Source organism: Oryx dammah, unplaced genomic scaffold (assembly GCF_014754425.2).
Source record: "Oryx dammah isolate SB20612 unplaced genomic scaffold, SCBI_Odam_1.1 HiC_scaffold_2, whole genome shotgun sequence".
NCBI lineage: Eukaryota > Metazoa > Chordata > Mammalia > Artiodactyla > Bovidae > Oryx > Oryx dammah.
In genome coordinates this window covers 2,533,837-2,548,082 of record NW_024070186.1, presented here as the reverse complement: position 1 = coordinate 2,548,082, position 14,246 = coordinate 2,533,837, and positions in this window count along the sequence as shown.

Sequence of the window (14,246 nt, the reverse complement as noted above, 5' to 3'; positions counted from 1 at the left end):
ATTTGCACTTCATCGGCGAATGAAGTTTTGTTGCTTTGTTGCTCCCGACTCTTGTCAGCAACATTTGATGTCGTCAGACTTTTGAACTTTTGCCCATGCGTGTGTAGGTAAAATGGTCTCTGACAGGGATTCTGGCATGTGGCTCCCTCATTACACTGGAGCGTTTCCTCATATGTTCCTTTGGCCAATTGTGTCTCCTTTTCTGTGAAATGGGCTTCCCTGATAAAGAATATGCCTGCAATGCAGGAGACCTGGGCTTGATCCTGGAGTTTGGAAGATCCCCTGGAGAAGGAAATGGCTACCCATGCCAGTGTTCTTTCCTGGGGAATTCCATGGACAGAGGAACATGGTGGGCTACAGTCCATGGGGTCACAAAGTCAAACATGACTGTGAAACTAACACATGCTTTATGACATATCCGCCTACGCCCATCCCAGAGAACTTTCTCCTCACTGTTCCCTGTAGTCCCCCAGCTTCCCATCCTCCTTCTTACTAGTTGGGGTCTAATAGCAATAGTTCTGGAGACGGCAATGGCACCCCACTCCAGTAGTCTTGCCTAGAAAATCCCACGGACGGAGGAGCCTGGTAGGCTGCAGTCCATGTGGTCACCAAGAGTTGGACACAACTGAGTGACTTCCCTTTCACTTTTCACTTTCATGCATTGGAGAAGGAAATGGCAACCCACTCCGGTGTTCTTGCCTGGAGAATCCCAGGATCGGGGGAGCCTGGTGGGCTGCTGTCTATGGGGTCGCACAGAGTCGGACATGACTGAAGTGACTTAGCAGCAGCAGCAGCAAAAGTTCTGCCCAGTGTGCCACGAGAGGAGCATTGACGAGTCGGTGCATGTCTCCCGAGCTGTCCCCTCCCGAGGCAGTGATCACAGGGATGCATGTGAGTGAAAACCACTGGCATGACTGACTCTCTACATGGAGGACAGCAGTCACGGAGGGTCACTTGACCTTCAGTAGACCATCTGTGAGCAGGAAGTAAATTTCTGCAGGGTTTATTCCCCTGAGATTTGTTGGCTTATTTGTTGTTTCAGCATATCTAACATATTCTGACTAATATCATTTGTTTGGTTTAACATTTGTGCTCTTTAGTCATTGATAAGAATTCTTTCTGTATTCTCAACACTGACGCTTTTCTATGTCATAGATAATACAACTATCCCCTTCCAGCTTGTGGGTTATATTTTTATTCTCCTTCTGGTATCAATTGATGAACAGGAATCCTTTTTTAAAAGAAGATAGAATCAAACTTACTAAATTTTTACCTTATCATTTGTGATTTTTATGTTAAAAAAATCCTACCCAACTCTAAATTCATTTAGAAGGCATATTTTTCCTCAAAAGCTTTTCATTTTTTACTTTTACCTTGTATTCATCTTTGAATTTTTTTTTTGTCTAAATCAAAAGTACGGATCTTATTTTATTTCGTTTCCCTTTATGGTTGTGCTCAGTTGCTTCAGTCATGTCCTACTTTTTGTCACTATGGGCTGTCCATGGGAGTCTCCAGGCAGGAATACTGGAGTGGGTTTCCATGCCCTCCTCCAGGGGATCTTCCCAACCCTGGGACTGAACCAACATCTCATGTGTCTCCAGATTTGCAGGCATATTCTTTACCACTGAGCCACCGAGGAAGGCTTCATTATGAATAACCAAAATTTATTGTGTATTTCTTCTTTGATATGCAGTGCCACCTCTTCACAAATCAATTTACCACTTACACTGGGGTTTGATTAGTGCTCTCTAACTGCTCATTTGGCTTCATATGTCTATCTCTGTGCCTAGACTCTATTAAAACATTGCTGTTCAGTCACTGAGTTGTGTCTGACTCTTTGGGACCCCACAGACTGCAGCATACCAGGCTCCTCTGTCCTCCACTAGCTCCTGGAGTTTGCTCACATTCTTGTTCATTGAGTTGGTGATGCTATCTAACCATCTCATCCTCTGCACTCCCTTCTTTTGCCTTCAATCTTTCCCAGCATCAGGGTCTTTTCTAATGAGTTGTCTCTGTGCACCATGTGGCCCAAGTATTGGAGCTTCAGCATCTCCTTCTAATGAATATTCAGGGTTGATTTTCTTTAGGATGGACTGGTTGGATCTCCTTGCAGTCCAAGAGACTCTCAGCACCACAAGGTGAGAGCATCAATTCTTCTGCACCCAGCCTTCTTTATGGTCCAACTCTTAGTTCCATACATGGCTACTGGAAAAACCATAGCTTTGACTATACAGACCTTTGTCAGCAAAGTGATGCCTCTGCTTTTCAGAATGCTGTCCAGGTTTGTCATATCTTTCCTTCCAAGCACAAGCATCTTTTAATTTCATGACTGCAGTCATGGTCTGCAGTAATTTTGGAACCCGAGAAAATAAAATCTCTCACTGCTTCCACTTTTCCCCCTTCTTTTTTGTGTGAAGTGATGGGACCAGATGCCAAGATATTCATTTTTTGAATGTTGAGTTTCAAGCTAGCTTTTTCACTCTTCTCTTTGGTTCCTTTTCACTTCCTGCTGTGAGGGTGGTGAGATTGTTGATATCTCTCATGGCATCTTGATTCCAGCTTGTAATTTATCCAGCCTGGCATGTAGCATGATGCCCTCTGCATATAAGTTGAATTAAGCAGGTAACGATATAAAGCCTTGTTGTACTCCTTTCCCAATTTTGAACCAACCATTGTTCCATGTCTAGTTCTAACTGTTGGTTCTTGTCCCACATACAGATTTCTCAGGAGGCAGGTAAGGTGGTCTGGAATGCCCATCTCTTGAAGAATTTTCCACAGTTTCTTGTGATCCACACGGTCAAAGGCTTTAGCATAATCAATGAAGCAGAAGTAGGTATTTTTCCAGAATTCCCTTGCTTTCTCTATGATCCAGTGAATGCTGGCAATTTGATCTCAGGTTCCTCTTCCTTTTCTCATTACTTCTTATTTGTTTTTTTTAAACTAATGTGTATTGAAAGGGTAGAATATGGGCCCCCTGAAGAAAGCTGTGGCCAAAGGGAAAAGCAAGCGCTGTCAGACACGCAGCCTGAGCCGCAGTGGGAGGAATGACCCTGGCCCCCACCCCCTGCGGGCGCTATTCATGGAGAAGCAGTTCCTTGCAGTCAGATACCTGGGTGACAGGGCAGCTCAGCGAAGGACAGAGAATTGGGGATGGACAGAGATTAACCAGCCCAGTGCTCTCGATGATTATTACCTCATTCTATTATTTCACTAAGTAGTGCAAGAATGGTTATTATCTAATTCTCTCCTTCCTCCTGTATTCATTACCCGAAATTTTTCTGTAACGAAGGATTTCCTTTTATTTTATTTTTTTTGTTTGATTACTCTGGAAATATGTGTATGAAAATGCAGAATAAATGTTTGACTCTTTCAGTGGATTTACTGATGTTCAGAATAATTAGTCAATGTCTTACCAACTTTCAATGGTGATATGAAATTTTATCAATATCAATATTATCTATGGAGTTTTACATGTTCGATATATTTTAGCAATGTTTGTGTCATCATTTTTTATAATGCTCAAGTTGTTGCATCTTAGCCCAGTGGGAATTCTTCTAAGTTGTTTCCCGTGTCCTTTTGAGATAGCTCCATTATTCTTTTACAACTTTTTTCCTTTTTGGCACCAAAGCTACTCTAAGCTTATCTTGTACATATCTTACCCCATAGCTACCAGAAGTAATTTCTCCAAAAGCCTTTATTCCTTCTTTGGCAAATAAGGCCTTTTTAAAAGCCTTAGTTTTGAGTGCTATGTTGGGTCACCATCGCTTCCAGGGCTTTAAAGTGGACGGAACTAGGAAACGTGAAATTTTGTAAGAGAAAGAATATTATGAGGATTTTCTAACTCAGACTTCAGTTTATAAAGTTTCAACTCAACTTTGATTGTTTACTTTTTCTTTTACTTCCCAAATTTTGGTTCATAAGGGCACAACTATTTGCTTTATCCTATAATATAATATTAATGCTTCCAAAATAATAATACTAATTCTTCAGTTGAGTTCAGTTCAGTCGCTCAGTCATGTCCGACTCTTTGGGACCCCATGAATCGCAGCACGCCAGGCCTCCCTGTCCATCACCATCTCCCAGAGTTCACTCAGACTCACGTCCATCGAGTCTGTGATGCCATCCAGCCATCTCATCCTCGTTCGCCCCCTTCTCCTCCTGCCCCCAATCCCTCCCAGCATCAGAGTCTTTTCCAATGAGTCAACTCTTCGCATCAGGTGGCCAAACTATTGGAGTTTCAGCTTTAGCATCATTCCTTCCAAAGAAGTCCCAGGGTTGATCTCCTTCAGAATGGACCGGTTGGATCTCCTTGCAGTCCAAGGGACTCTCAAGAGTCTTCTCCAACACCACAGTTCAAAAGCATCAATTCTTCGGTGCTCAGCCTTCTTCACAGTCCAACTCTCACATCCATACATGACCACTGGAAAAACCATAGCCTTGACTAGATGGACCTTAGTAGGCAAACTAATATCTCTGCTTTTGAATATGCTATCTAGGTTGGTCATAGCTTTTCTTCCAAGGAGTAAGTGTCTTTTAATTTCATGGCTGCAGTCACCATCTGCAGTGATTTTGGAGCCCCCAAAAATAAAGTCTGACACTGTTTCTACTGTTTTCCCATCTATTTGCCATAAGGTAGTGGGACCAGATGCCATGATCTTCGTTTTCTGAATGTTGAGCTTTAAGCCAACTTTTTCACTCTCCTCTTTTACTTTCATCAAGAGGCTTTTTAGTTCCTCTTAATTTTCTGCCATAAGGGTGGTGTCATCTGCATATCTGAGGTTATTGATATCTCTCCCAGCAATCTTTATTCCAGCTTGTGCTTCTTCCAGCCCAGCATTTCTCATGATGTACTCTGCATAGAAGTTAAATAAGTAGGGTGACCATATACAGCCTTGACGTACTCCTTTTCCTATTTGGAACCAGTCTGTTGTTCCATGTCCAGTTCTAACTGTTGTTTCCTGACCTGCATATAGATTTCTCAAGAGGCAGGTCAGGTGGTCTGGTATTTCCATCTCTTTCAGAATTTTCCACAGTTTATTGTGATCCACACAGTCAAAGGCTTTGGCATAGTCAATAAAGCAGAAATAGATGTTTTTCTGGAACTCTCTTGCTTTTTTGATGATCCAAGAGGTGTTGGCAATTTGATCTCTGGTTCCTCTGCCTTTTCTAAAACCAGATTGAACATCAGGAAGTTCATGGTTCATGTATTGCTGAAATCTGGCTTGGAGAATTTTGAGCCTTACTTTACTCACGTGTGAGACAAGTGCAATTGTGCAGTAGTTTGAGCATTCTTTGGCATTGCCTTTCTTTGGGATTGGAATGAAAACTGACCTTTTCCGGGCCTGTGGCCACTGCTGAGTTTTCCAAATTTGCTGGCATATTGAGTGTAGCACTTTCACAGCATCATCTTTCAGAGTTTGAAACAGCTCAACTGGAATTCCATCACCTCCACTAGCTTTGCTTGTAGTGATGGTTTCTAAGGCCCACTTGACTTCACATTCCAGGATGTCTGGCTCTAGGTGAGTGATCACACCATTGTGATTATCTTGGTCTTGAAGATATTAATTCTTAATGATACCAATTCTTCCAGTGCAAGAACTTGGGATATCTTTCCATTTCTTTTTGCCATTTTCAAATTTTTTCACTGATATATTATAGTTTTACGAGTAACAAATATTGGGTTGGTCAAAAGGTTCATTTGGATTTTTCTGTAAGATGACTCTGGTAGCCCTTAGTTGCCTTTAATTTCATTCAAAATAATTTTATTAGATTGTATGGTGACAGCTGTCATATCAGCATGCATTTTAAAAAAGATTACCAAATTGGTGAATTTTTGTATAGCTGCTTTAATATTGAAGATGGAAGAAAAAAGCATTATTGGGATATTATGCTTTATTATTTTAAGAAAGGTAAAAATGCAACTAAAACATAAAAAAAGATTTGTACAGAGTATGGAGAAGGTGCCGTGACTGATCAAATGTGTCACAAGTGGCTGCAAAGTTTCCTGCTGCAGATTTCTCACTGGACAGTGCCCCACAGTCAGGAAGGCCAGCTGAAGTTGACAGCAATCAAACTGAGCACAGTCAACATTACATCATGTGGGAGATGGCTGAAATACTCAAAATATCCGGATCAAATGTTGAAATTCAATTGTATCTGCTGGTTATGTTAATCACTTTTACGTTTGGGCTCCACATAAATGGAAAATACCTTCTTGACTGTATTTTTGCACATGATTCTCTACTTAAACATAACGAAAATGTTCATTTTAAAAACAAATTGTGACAAGTGATGAAAAGTGGATACTGTGCAGAAATGTGGACTGGAAGACATGAACCACCACCAACCATGCCAAACGCCAGTCTTCATCCAAAGAAGGGGACGTTGTGTTTGTGGTGGGATTGGAATGGAGTCTTCTATTAAAAGTTCCTTCTGGAAAATCAAATGGTTAATTCCAAAAGTACTGCTCCCAATTAGACCAACTGAAAGCAGTACTGGATGAAAGTGTCTGAAATTAGTCAACAGAAAATACTTAATCTTCTATCAGGATAAAGCAAGACTGCCCGTTTCTTTGATAACCGAGCAAAAACTGTTATTGGTTAGCTGAGAAGTTCTCATTAACCCACCATATTCACCAGACATTGCACCTTCAGAGTTCCACTTATATTGGTCTTCATAAAATTCCCTTAGTGGAAAAAAAAAAAAAAACACACCTCAGTTCCCTGGAAGACTGTAAAAGGCACCTGAAACAGTTATTTGCTCAAAAGAGGTAAAAAGTTTTGGGAAGATGGAATTATGAAGCTGCCTGAAAAATGGCAGAGGTAGTGGAACAAAAAGGTGAACACGGTGTTCAGTAAAGACCTTGGTGAAAATTAAAAAATGTCTTTGATTTTTGCTTAACAAATTGAAGGAAATTTTTGGTGAACCCAATAGTATCAAGTCCTCCAAATAATGACAGTTTTACTTCTTTTCTCCCAATTTTGCTGACTTTTATTTCTTTTTCTTATCTGATTTCTGTGACTAGGATGTCCAAAACTATATAAAATAGAAATAGTGAGAGTAGGTATCCTTCTCCTGTTTCTGATTTTAAAATAAAAGACTTCAGCTTTTCACCATTGAGTATGATGTTACCTATGGGTTTGTCGTAAAGGGTCCTTATGTTGAGATATGTTCCCTTTATACCAACTTTGATGAGAGCGTTGATCATGAATGCATGTTGATTTTTGTGAAATGCTTTTTCTGCATCTGTTGAGATGACCATGTGATTTTTATCCTTTATTTGTTGTATTTTGGCTGTGCTGGACCTTCATCACGGTGTGCAGGTTTTCTCTGCCTGCGGTGAGCAGAGGCTGGTCTCTGGAGCAGGGCACCGGCTCCTCACTGTGGGGTCCTCTCTCGCTGTGGCCTGTGGGCTCTGGGTGCACAGGCTTCAGTAGCTATGGTGCATGGGGCTTACTGCCCCCCGGCATGTGGAGTCTTCCTGGGCCAGGGATGGAACCTGCTTCCCCTGCATTGGCAGGAAGATTCTTGACCACTGGACCACTAGGGGAGTCCCTATCCTTTCTTTCATTAATGTGGTTTATCATGTTGGTTGATTTGTGAATAGTGAACTATTCTTGCATTCCTGAAATTAATCTCACTTGATCACAGTGTATGATCCTTTTTATATATCATTCGATTCATTTTGTGTGTGTGTGTGTGTGTCTTTATCATCAGAGATACTGGCCTGTAATTTTCTTTTTGGGGGGTCCTTGGCTTTGGTGTCATAGAATGGTGGCCTCAGAATAAAATTGGGAGTGTTTCAGCTTTTTCAGCTTTTTGGACTGGTTTGATGATAGGTATTAGCTCTTCTTTGTATATTTGGTGTAATTCTCCTGTGAAGCTGTCTGGTCTTGGAAATTTGCTTGCTGGGAGGCTTTTTTTTTTTTTTTTAAACTACAAATTCAATTTCACTGCTAGTATCCATCCCACCCAAAGCAATCTATAGCTTTAATGCAATCTCTAATAAAATACCCATGACATTTTTCACAGAACTAGAACAAATAATCCTAAAATTTATCAGGCAGCACAAAAGACCCTGAATTGCCAAAGCAATCTTGAGAGAAAAAGAATAAAGCTGACTCCCTGACTTCAGACAATACTGCAAAGCTATAGAATGTGAGAGTTGGACTGTGAAGAAGGCTGAGCACCAAAGAATTGATGCTTTTGAACTGTGGTGTTGGAGAAGACTCTTGAGAGTCGTTGGACTGCAAGGAGATCCAACCAGTCCATTCTGAAGGAGATCAGCCCTGGGATTTCTTTGGAAGGAATGATGCTAAAGCTGAAACTCCAGTACTTTGGCCACCTGATGCGAAGAGTTGACTCACTGGAAAAGACTCTGATCCTGGGAGAGATTGAGGGCAGGAGGAGAAGGGGACAACCGAGGATGAGATGGCTGGATGGCATCATTGAGTCGATGGACATGAGTTTGAGTGAACTCCGGGAGTTGGTGATGGACAGGGAGGCCTGGCGTGTTGTGATTCATGGGGTCGCAAAGAGTCAGACATGACTGAGCGACTGAACTGAACTGATAGTAATCAAAAATAGCCTCATGCTGGCATAAAAACAGACTCACAAATCAACAGAACAGAAAAGAGAACCCAGAAATAAATGAACACACCTATGATCAATTAATCTATGACAAAGGAGGTGAGAATATCAATGGAGAAAAAGCAATCTTTTTAATAAGTTGTTCTGGGGAAACTGGATACCTACATGTAAAAGAATGAGATTAGGGCATTTTCTCACATTTCCTTATTTTTAAAAAAAATATTTTTGTTTAAATTCATCCCCTCCTTATTTTTTAAACAAAAATAAGCCTAACATGGATTAAAGACACAATGTAAGGCCTAAAGCCATAAAACTCCTAAAAGAGAGCCTCAGTTTCCTTTCCCCCACATCCTCTCCCACATTTGTTACCTGTAGCCATCTTGATGATGGACATTCTAACAAGTGATGTCTCATTAGACACTGTTGGTAGGAGTGTAGATTGGTGCAACCACTATGGAAAACAGTAAGAAGTTTCCTTGAAAAATCTGAAAAGAGAACTACCATGTAATCCAGCAATTCTACTCCTGGGTATATATTTGGAATAAGTAAAAACATTAATTCTAAAAGATACATACATCCCCTGTTTACAATAGCTAGGATATGGAAGCAACCTAGATGTCCATCAGTAGATGAATGGATAAAGAAGTTGTGGTACATATACACAATGGAATATTACTCAGCTATAAAAAATGAATGCATTTGAGTCAGTTCAATGAGGTGGATGAAACTGGAGCCTATTATACAGAGTGAAGTAAGTTAGAAAGAGAAAAACCGATACAGTATATTAACTTATATGTATGGAGTTTATAAAGATGATAATGATGACCTTATATGCAAAACAGCAAAAGAGACCCAGAGGTAAAGGACAGACTTTTGTACTACGTGGGAGAAGGTGAGGGTGGGATGATTTGAGAGACTAGCTTTGAAACATGTATATTGCCATATGTAAAGTAGAGAGCCAGGGCAAATTTGATGCACGAAGCAGGGCACCGAAAGCTGGTGCTCTGGGAGAACCCAGAGGGATGGGGTGGGAGGGAGGTGGGAGGGGGGCAGGACGGGGGACACAAGTGCACCCATGGCTGACTCACGTCCATGTGTGGCAAGAACCACCACAGAATTATAAAGTAATTAGCCTGCAATTAAAATAAATAATAATAAAAAGATACATACATGCCAATGCTCACAGCAGCACTATTTACATTAGCCGAGGCATGGGGGAGCAACCCAGCTGCCCATCAACCAATGAATGGGTAGGGAAGATGCAGTGTGTATTAATACACACAGTGGAATACTACTTAGCCGTGAAAAGAACGAAGTTCTGCCATTTGCAATAATGCGGATGGTCCTAGAGACTATTATGCTTGTGAAGTAAGTCAGAGAAAGACAAATACTGTGTGGAATCACTTTTATGTGAAATCTGAAAAAATCAAGCTAACATATATGACAAAATAGGAACAGACTCACACATGCAGAGAACAAACGTGTGGCTTCCAGTGAGGAGAGAGAAAAGAGTGTGGGCAAGACAGGGGCAGCGGATGGAGAGACACAAACTGCGATGTGTGCAGCAAGTCAACAGCAGAGTTTATTGTGCAGCTCGGGGAAACACACAGCTATTATTGTGCAACAAATGTAAATGGTATAATCTATAAAAAATTGGATCACTATGCTGTACACTTGGAAATGATATAGTATTGTAAGTCAATTGTGCTTCAGTAAAAATAGCAATGGTAGCATTTTGATTAGCAAGAAGAGTACTGAAAGAAAATTGATTTCTTTTGACTCTTTGTTTTTAGAATATATCTGCTAGGGAGGTATACACTCGAGATAGAATGTTTTGGAGTCAATTGAAGTAGTTTTCTGCAAGCTTTTATGCCGCCAATCGGATATCTGCATGCGTGTGTGCTTGGTTGTGTCTGACTCTGTGACCCTGTGGACTGCAGGCTCCTTGTCCATGGGATTTCCCAGGCAAGGATACTGAAGTGGGTTGCTCTTTCCTTATCCAGGGGATCTTCCCGACCCAGGGATCAACTCTGCATTGCAGGCAGATTCTTTATCTCTTAGCCACCGGGGAAATCTTAGATTCATTTCTTTCAGTCTATTTTCAGTTGTGAAGCACTAACGATTCCATTTTGATTTAATTATATTTTAAAATCTATATAGGTCCAAAATCAAAGCTATACTAACGAGATATGTTAGCTGAGGCCTGACCTCTACCACATCCCTTCCTCCATCCTCTTCCCTACTTCCCTCAGAGGTAATCTTTTAAAAAAAGTTTCCAATTTGCTTTTTTATTGTTTCTTTTCAAAGATAAAGATAGCTACATAAAATTTTTATTCCCCCCTTCTGTACAGTAATGTGTTTATAGGTAGCATACAGTGACAATAAAAGTTTAAAAGGACTATAATAAACAATAAATTATTTTTTACACATTGCTTTCCTTGTTTACCAGTATATATCTGGAGATAATTCTACATCAACATTCAGAGTTTTGCTTTTAAACAACTTATTCATTGCTATAAATGCATGATCTCACATTGTGTGGATGTACCATAGTTTATACAAGCAGTCCCCAATAATGGACTTTTGGGTTATTTCCAGTCTTTGGTATTGAAAATAACACCCGGATGAATAGCTTTTGTTTAGTCTCTCAGTTGTGTCTGCCTCTTTGCGACCCCGTGGACTGTAGCCTGCCAGTCTGTCCATGGGATTTTCCAGGCAAGAACACTGGAGTGGGTGGCCATGCCCTCCTCCAGGGGGTCTTCCCAACCCAGGGATCGATCCCAGGTCTCCTGCACTGCAGGCGGATTCTTTACCATCTGAGCCATCAAGGAAGCCTAGGAATCCTGCAGTGGGTAGCCTAACCCTTCTCCAGGGGAACTTCCTGACCCAGGAATCAAACTGGGGTCTTCTGCATTGCAGGCAGATTCCTTTACCAGCTGAGCCACCAGGGAAGCCCAATGAATAGGTTATCACCACATTATTTTATTTGTATTTTGCCAGGCATCTTTAAGTCCTAGAAGCAGCACTGCCGGATCAAGCGTTCTTGTGAAATTTTGCTAAGTAATGACAAATCTGTCTCCATGGGTGAGGCTATCTTTGCATCCCATGGCCAGTATAGGAGACTGCTTGTTTTCCCATAGACTTCTGAGCAGATTGTGCTATTATGATCTGGACTTTTTTCTGATCTGATAGGTAGTTCTGATCTGAAGGTCCTTCAGTGTAGTTTTAATTTGTTTCTTTTTTTTTATGAGCAAGGTTGAGCATCATTTCATTTCTGTGACCAGCCTGTTTATATATATATATATATAATATATATATATATATATAAACATTTTTTTTCTACTGGATTATTGGTTTTAAATTTTAGGAGCTCTTTGTACATTAGGGAATTTGCCCAATGTCTGTGATATGTTACAAATTCTTTTTTCCAGTTAGACATTAGTATTTTGTCTTTACTTTGGTGCTTTTTTTTTGTTTGTTTGTTTTGCTTTTGCCATGAAGCTTTTCTATTTTACATGGACAAATAAGAAAGTTTTCCTGATTTTCCAGGAAAAGAATACTGGAATGGGTTGCTATTTCCTACTCCAGGGGACCTTTCTGACCCAGGAATGGAACCTGCATCTCCTGTGTTGCAGGCAGATTCTATACCACAGAGCCACCTGGGAATCCTTCTTCTAGTACATTCTGCCAGTAAATAGTATGCCGGGGTCCTGCCCCGGCTTGGATCCAGGGTATCTGAAGTGTGATGGCGTCGGCGAAGAGAATGATTTAGAGAGAGAGAGATAAAGAAAGAATGTTGCAGATAAGCAAATAGAGGCAAGAAAGAGGCTGATATTCCTTGGTTTACATAGAAAGCCAATGGGGCTTGAGGGCAAATGAAACAAAATTCGACCCCTGAAATCTATCAGGGCAACTTGCCAATCATCACTATTTTGTAAAAGACTTGCAGTTGATCCTTATTGGATGGAATTACTATAATCGTATCTTAAATTTTTTCTTATTACAAAAAAATAATAAACTGAGCATATAAATACATACAGAATAGTTTTATACTCAGTTTATTCATCAACCAACTTTAACAACTGTCATTACATGGCCTGTCTTATTTCTTCTATATTTCCATCCACTCTTTTACCCCATATTACTATTATTTCTTCCCTATCATTTTGAAGCAAATCTTAGATATTATATTATTTCATTGCTTAATATTTTAGCATGCAAATGGTCTTTTAAAAATTTTATGTTTGTTGCTGGCTTATGTAATATAATTCATTTTGTTTATTGTTTGATTTTATTGACAATTTTTGTATATTAAACAAATATCTGATTTAAATTTGGCTTTAAGAATAATTTGTAGCTTTATTTGTATTTTCTTTTTGCTTCTGGTTTAATGTTTTATTGTCTCTTATTCCACTGTTTCTAAGTTTGAAAGTTACCATGCTTGATTGATGTGTTCATTGATGCATATCTCTGTTTCACAATTTCCCTTTCCCTTGGCACTTCCAAGTAGCAGAACTTGTATTTTTGCATCTTTTTAAAAGTTTCATTTTAATTAATTTTCATTTTTAAATTTTAACTTTTAATTGAAGTAAAGTTGCTAAACCTATTACATGTTACAGGTGTACAATATAGTGAGTGATTCATAATTTTTAAAGGTTATAATCCATTTATAGTTATTGTAAAATATTAGTTATATTACTTATGTTGTACAATAGATCCTTGCAATGGCAAGGAGTGGGCTCCAGTACTCTTGCCTGGAAAATCCCATGGGTGGAGGAGCCTGGTAGGCTGCAGTCCAAGGCGTCGCTAAGAGTTGGACACGACTGAACGACTTCGCTTTCACTTTTCACTTTCATGCACTGGAGAAGGAAATGGCAACCCACTCCAGTGTTCTTGCCTGGAGAATCCCAGGGACGGGGGAGCCTGATGGGCTGCCTTCTATGGGGTCACAGAGAGTCGGACATGACTGAAGCGACGCAGCAGCAGCAGCAGCAGCAGCTTCTTTTATACCTAACAGTCTGTGCCTCCAAATCCTCTGTCCCTTCCCTCTCATCACCGGTAACCACTAGTTTGTTCTCTGTATATGTATCTGCTTCTTTTTTGTTAAATTCATTAATTTTTTGTACTTTTTAGATTTCATATATTATGGTATCATGCAGCATTTGTTTTTGTCTGACTTGTTTGAGTTTTCTATGTAAAAAATTATATCGTACATTAGTTACTATAGCTTTTCTTCTTGCTTTCTAAACCTGTGGTAGTGTGATAGTTTAGTTGCTAAGTCGTGTCCAACTTTTGCAACCTCATGGACTGTAGCCCACCAGGCTCCTCTGTCCATGGGATTTTCCAGGCAAGAGTACAGGAGTGGGTTCCCATTCCTTCTCCAGAGGATTGTCCCAACCCAGGGGTTGAACTCACATCTCCTGCACTGCAGCTGGATTCTTTACTGCTGAGCCACCAGAGACACCCTTCTCTAAACTTCTGTTCTTTAATAAATTGTAAGATATGATCTTGTTTCCTTTCTCATTTAAAGACAGTTCAGTTGAGTCGCTCAGTGGTGTCCGACTCTCTGCAACCCCATGGACTGCAGCGCACCAGGCGTTCCTGTCCATCACCAACTCCCGGAGCTTGCTCAAACTCATGTCCATCGAGTGGGTGAT